The sequence below is a fragment of the Macaca thibetana genome, chromosome X (assembly GCF_024542745.1).
Source record: "Macaca thibetana thibetana isolate TM-01 chromosome X, ASM2454274v1, whole genome shotgun sequence".
Taxonomy (NCBI): domain Eukaryota; kingdom Metazoa; phylum Chordata; class Mammalia; order Primates; family Cercopithecidae; genus Macaca; species Macaca thibetana.
The window spans coordinates 96,671,444-96,678,479 of record NC_065598.1 but is presented as its reverse complement, the minus strand read 5'-3'; the positions used below and the strand labels follow the sequence as shown (position 1 = coordinate 96,678,479).

The following is a 7,036-nucleotide window of genomic DNA, read 5'->3' as shown; positions in this document are numbered from 1 at the left end:
ATTTTCTTTATCCAATCAACTGTTGGTGGACACTTAGGTTGGTTCCATGTCTTTGCTATTATAAATAATGCTGTGACAAACATATGAGTGCAGGTGTCTTTTTTATACAATAATTTCTTTTCCTCTGGATAGATATACAGTAGTGGGATAGCTAGACTGAATGGTAGTTCCCTTCTTAGTTCTTGGAGATACCTCCATACTGTTTTTTTGGTAGAAGTTGTACTAATTTACATCCCCACCAACAGTGACATACTTATCATTTTTGTGTGGTGAAAACATTTAAGATCTACTCTCATAGCAATTTTCAAATATATAATACATTATTATTTACTATAGTCACCATGCTGTACAATAGATCTCCAGAAATGATTCATCCTCACTGAAACTTTGCACACGTTGACCAACATCTTTCCATTTCTCCCACCCCAATCCCTAGTAGTCACTATTCTCTGCTTCTACTAGTTCAAACTTTTAAGATTCCACACATAAGTGAGATTATGCAGTATTTATCTTTCTGTGCCTGGCTTATTTCACTTAGTGTAATATCCTCTAGGTTTGTCCATATTGTCACAAATGAAAGGATTTCTTTCTTCTTTTAAAGCTGAATAGTATTCTGTTGTGCATACATACCACATTTTCTTTATCCATTCATCCATTGGTGGACAGTTGATTCCATATCTTGGTTAATGTGAAGAATGCTGCAATGAATGTGAGAGTGAAGGTATGCCTTCAACGTATTGATTTCAATTCCTTTGGATATATGCCTGGAATTGGGATTGCTAGATCATATGGTAATTCTGTTTTTAATTTTTTGAGGAACCACTTACTGTTTTTCATAATGGCCGTACTAATTTACATTCCCACTAACAGTATGCAAGGGTTCCCTTTTCTGTGTACCCTCGCCAACAGTTGTTATCTTTCCTGTTTTTGAAAATAGCCATTCTAACAAGTACGAGGTGATATCTCATTGTGGTTTTGATTTGCCTTTCCATGATGATTAGCGATGTTGGACATTATATTTTTTATATCCCTGTTGGCCACTTGTTTGTCATCCTTTGAAAATGTTTATTCAGATCCTTTGCTCATTTTTAATTTTTTTTTACATTTATTTTAATTTTTTTTAGTTTTAACTTTCGTGGGTACATAGTAGGTATACATATTTATGGGGCACATGAGATGTTTGGATATAGGCATGCAATGTGTAATAATCACATCATGGAGAATGGGATATCCATCCCCTCAAGCCTTAAACTTTTGTGTTACAAATATTCCCATTATACTCTTTTAGTTATTTCTACATATACAATTAAATTATTATTGACTATAGTCAGCCTGTTTTGCTATCAAATACTAGGTCTTATTCATTCATTCAAACTATTTTAATTGAGTTATTTGTTTTCTTTCTAGTGAGTTGTTTGAGTTCCTTACATATTGTGGATATTAACCCCTTATCAGATATACTGTTTGCAAATATTTTCTCCCATTCTGTAGATTGTCTCTCTTTGTTGATTATTTCTTTGGCTGTGCAGAAGCTTTTTAGTTTAGTGCAATTCTATTTGTCTATTTTTGCTTATGCTTTTGGGGTCATATCCAAAAATTTATTTTCTAGACCAGTGTCAAGAAGCATTTACATTGTTTTTTTCTAGTAGTTTTGCAGTTTCAGGCTTTATGTTTAAGTCTTTAATCCATTTTGAGGTTTTTTTTTTTTTTTTTTTTTTTTTTTAACATAGTATAAGACAAGGGTCCAATTTCATTCTTCTGCATGTGGATATCCAGTTTTCCCAACATCATTAATTTTTTTAAATTTCCTTCCTTCCTTCCTTCCTTCCTTCCTTCCTTCCTTCCTTCCTTCCTTCCTTCCTTCCTTCCTTCTTTCCTTCCTTCCTTCCTTTCTTTCTTCTCTTTTTTATAAATAGAGACAGGGCCTCACTATATTGCCAAGGCTGGTCTCAAACTCCTGGCCTCAAGTAATCCACCTGCCTTGGCCTCCCAAAGTGCTGGGATTATAGGCATGAGCACCATGCCTGGCCCCCAAAATCATTTATTGAAGAGACTACCGTTTCCCCATTGGTACCTTTGTTAAAGATCAATTGACCATAAATGTGTAGATTTATATCTGGGCTCTTATTCTGTTCCCTTAGTCTATATGTCTGTTTTTATACCATTACCATGCTGTTTTGGTTACTATCTCTCCGCAGTATAATTTGAAGTTGGGTAGCATAATTCCTCAGTTTTGTTCTTTTTGTTCAGGATGGTTTTGGCTATTATGTGCCTTTTGTGGTTCCATGTGTATGTTAGTATTTTTTATTATTATTTCTGTGAAAAATATCCTTGGAATATTGATAGGGATTGTATTGGCTCTGTAGATCACTTTGGGTAGCATGGACATTTTAACAATATTGTGTGTTCTTTTTTTATTAACCTAGCAAATAACACAACTAGAGCAGGTCTATAATCATCACAATTTTTAAATAGTGATGAGCATAACTGATCTTATGAGATATTTGCAACAGCTATAACGTGATATGAAAATATCTTTGATATATGTTGGTGAGAAAGTTGCAGACACTGATAATAAGACCGTGATTTGTTGACTACATTCAATTAGAAATGAATAAAAATAAAGGTGTAATTTTTCCCATCAAAGTCCAAAGAACCCCCCTAAATTCTATTCACAGAACCTCAGGGAAGGAAACCTTGTACCAGAGAGTCCATTAAGTAGTATAAAGGATGTAAGAAATAATATTTCATTGATGAATTGAATTCTGTTAAAAATATGTGCAATGGCTAGAAATTTTGTCCATGTACCTCAATGCTTGCATGAATAAAAGATAAAAATCTGGCATGCCAGCCCAACAGTTCAGCATGTTCTGGAATGGCATCTAGGCCTCAGACTCTGTGTGATCCTTTATAGAGCCAGTTTGCCAGATGTCCCTAGTGATAATAAATGTTGTTTTTAGCCACTACATGTTGGGGGTAATTTGTAACACAGCAATAAATAAATAAAATAAATAGTATTTCTTAATAGAAGATTTTCCTGTTCCAACCAGAAGATAGGTTGATCCTGTTACCACAATATTAGGCCAAGTATTTCATGTAGATTTTTTATGCAAAGAGCTTGCTGGAGTTCCTAAAGATCAGAGAGCATGTATCAGGTTGGTGCAAAAGTAATTGTGGTTTTCATCATTGCTTTTAATGGCAAAACCCGCAATTACTTTTGCACCAACCTGTACTTGACCGACTTTACAAGGAGAGACTGTATGACTGTTTTGATCCCTGATTGCTAATAGCTGTATGTGTCATAGAATTCAGTCTGACAATTACCTTCATTATAATATTCTACCTAGTAAGGAGGTAGGAGAGGTGACTTATGGTCCTCACCTACCTCTAATTTTCAGAAGCTTCCTAAATCTACCAAAAACAATGAGTTTAGGTCCATTTGCAAAGCCCTAGGTAATCTGACTTTTGTCTACCTCTCTGAACTCACCTCTCCCCACCTACCCTCACTTCTGTCCAGCAACTCTGGTTGTATTCATTCGCTGGGATGCCATAGCAAAGTATCACAAATTGAGTGGTTTAAATACCAGAATGTGTTGCCTCATACTTCTTGAGGCAGGATTTGTTCCTTATCAGGGTCTCAGTCTGTCACCCAGGCTGGAGTGCAGTGGCACAATCATGGCTCACTGCAGTCTCAACCTCCTGGGGTCAGGTGATCCTCCCACCTCAGCCTCCCAGGTGGCTGGGACCACAGGCATGCCCGGCTAATTTTTGTATTTTTTTGTAGAGATGGAGTTTCACCATGTTGCCCAGGGTGGTCCCAAACTCCTGGGCTCAAGTTATCCACTCACGTCAACCTCTCACACTGCTGGGATTATAGGTGTGAGCCACCACATCTGCCTGGGTTTGTTCCTTTTGGGGGCTGTGAGGAAGAATCTGTTCCATGCCTGTGTCCTATCTTCTGGTGGTTTGCTGGCTATCTTTGGCATTCCTTGGCTTATAGAAGCATCACCCTGATCTCTGCCTTCATCGTTATATGGTGTTCTCCCCTGCGCATGTTTGCATTCAGACATTCCCCGTTTTTAGCCAGGCACAGTGCCTCACACCTGTAATCATGGCTACTCGCGAGGCTGACACAGGAAGATTGCTTGAGGCTAGGAGTTCGAGACCAGTCTGGATGATCTAGGAAGACCCTGTCTCTAAAATATTAAAAAAAAAAAAAAGTAAAAAACCTGCCCCCTTTTCATAAGGACACAGTCATATTGCATTAGGAGCCACCCTACTCCAGTATGACCTCATCTTAACTAATTACATCTATAAGGTACCTACTTTCTTTTTTTCTTTTTTCTTTTTCTTTTCTTTTCTTTCTTTTTTTTTTTTTTTTTTTTTTTTTTTTTGAGATAGAGTCTTGCACTGTCACCCAGGCTGGAGTGCAGTGGTGCAATCTCAGCTCACTACACCCTCCACCTCCCGGGTTCAAGCAATTCTTGTGTCTCAGTCTCCTGAGTAGCTGGGACTACAGGCACACACTACCATGCCCAGCTAATTTTTCTATTTTTAGTAGAGATGGGGTTTCACCATGTTGGCCATGACTGGTCTCGAACTCCTGACCTCACTTGATCAGCCCACCTCGGCCTCCCATAGTGCTAGGATTACAGGCATGAGCCACCACACCCAGCCAGTTCCCCATTTTCAAATAAGGTTATATTCTAGGGCACTAGAGGTTATGTCTTCAACATATGATTTTTTGGGGAGACACAATTCAACACATAACTCTTGCCTTCTTGCTATTCCTCTAGCACACTAAACTGATTTTCATTTCAGGTCCTTTGTACATGGCAAGTCTTTCTGTCTAGAACCCTAAAGAAGGCTGGCTGTTCCCTTCTCAGCATACACATATTATCTCATATGCCACCTTCTCAAAAAGGCCTTCCCTGATCACTCTATTTAAAATAGCCTCTCCAGATACGTTTGTCAGCTTGCTCCTTTCTGCCTGTGGACACCACCCAAGAAGCATCACTAAAGTCTCTCTTCTCCCTTCCGTCATGTCTAAGTCAGAGTCTCCTAAAGAGCCCAAACAGCTGAGGAAGCTCTTCATTAGAGGTTTGAGCTTTGAAACAACCGTTGAGAGCCTGAGGAGCCATTTTGAGCGATGGGGAACGCTCGCAGACTGTGTGGTAATGAAAGATCCAAACACCAAGCGCTCCAGGGGCTTTGGGTTTGTTACATACGCCACTGTGGAGGAGGTGGATGCAGCCACGAACGCAAGGCCATACAAAGTGGATGGAAAAGTTGTAGAACCAAAGAGAGCTGTCTTAAGAGAAGATTGTCAAAGACCAGGTGCCCACTTAACTGTGAAAAAGATAACTTGTTGGTGGCATTGAAGAAGACACTGAAGAACATCACCTAAGAGATTATTTTGAACAGCATGGAAAAATTGAAGTGATTGAAATAATGACTGACTGAGGCAGTGGCAAGAAAAGGGGCTTTGCCTTTGTAACCTTTGACGACCATGAATCCGTGAATAAGATTGTCATTCCAAAATACCATACTGTGAATGGCCACAACTGTGAAGTTAGGAAAGCCCCGTCAAAGCGAGAGATGGCTAGTGCTTCTTCCAGTCAAAGAGGTTAAAGTGGTTCTGGAAACTTTGGTGGTGGTTGTGGAGGTAGTTTCGGTGGGAATGACAACTTTGGTCATGGAGGAAATGTCAGTGGTCGTGGTGGCTTTGGTGGCAGCCGTGGTGGTGGTGGATATGGTGGCAGTGGGGATGGCTATAATGGATTTGGTAATGATTGAAGCAATTTTGGAGGTGGTGGAAGCTACAATGATTTTGGCAATTACAACAATCAGTCTTCAAATTTTGGACCCATGAAGGGAGGAAACTTTGGGGCAGAAGCTCTGGCCCCTATGGTGGTGGAGGCCAATACTTTACCGAACCACAGTGTCTATGGCAGTTCCAGTAGCAGCAGTAGCTATGGCAGTGGCAGAAGATTTTAATTAGGAAACAAAGCTTAGCAGGAGTGGAGAGCCAGAGAAGTGACAGGGAAGCTACAGGTTACAACAGATTTGTGAACTCAGCCAAGCACAGTGGTGGCAGGGCCTAGCTGCTACAAAGAAGACATATTTTAGACAAATATTCATGTGTATGGGCAAAAAACTCAAGGATTGTATTTGTGACTAATTGTATAACAGGTTGTTTTATTTTCTGTTCTGTGGAAAGTGTAAAGCATTCCAACAAAGGGTTTTAATGTAGTTTTATTTTGTTGCACCCATGTTGTTGATTGCTAAATGTAACAGTCTGATCGTGACACTGAATAAATGTCTTTTTTTAAAATGTGCTGTGTAAAGTTAGTCTACTCTGAAGCCATCTTGGTAAATTTCCCCAACAGTTTGAAGTTAGAATTCCTTCAGGGTGATGCCGGGTTCTATTTGGAATCTATATACAACCTGCTTGGGTGGAGAAGCCATTGTCTTCAGAAACCTTGGTGTAGTTGAACTGACAGTTACTGTTGTGACCTGAAGTTCACCATTAAAAGGGACTACCCAAGCAAAATCATGGAATTATTGGTTATAAAAATGATTGCTGGCACATCCTATGCAATATATCTAAGTTGAATAATGGTACCAGATAAAATTATAGATGGGAATGAAGCTTGTGTAGCATCCATTATCATATGTAATCAATAAACGATTTAATTCTCTTAAATGAAATGACAACTCTATGGATTTGGGACTGGCAGAGATTTGGACTTTCCCTACCCACTACCCCTGATAATGTTGAATGCTTCTATCACAATTCAAGTTCAAAACTCTGCTAGGAATAGAAACTAGCTGCTGGCTAATGCTCCTCCATAAACCCACAGATTTGAAGTGTTTGGGCAGCCTTTTAAAAATGACCAATTTCAGAAAGCATTTTAATGAACATAAAGAGGCTTACATTAAAGGAAAAAATAAATAAATAGCCTCTCTACCACACACACATCATTCCCTTCTCCCTTTCCTGTTTCAGTTTTCTTCATAGCACTCATTACTACCT

General features: G+C 39.1%; 1 pseudogene across 1 annotated transcript; it reads left to right on the top strand.

Moving 5' to 3' along the window:
• The first annotated feature begins 3,263 nt into the window (after window positions 1–3,263).
• Window positions 3,264–6,334, top strand: LOC126945971 (heterogeneous nuclear ribonucleoprotein A1-like; annotated as a pseudogene). Its single transcript, XR_007722566.1, has one exon. The product of XR_007722566.1 is annotated as a heterogeneous nuclear ribonucleoprotein A1-like (transcript).
• Window positions 6,335–7,036: the final 702 nt, after the last annotated feature.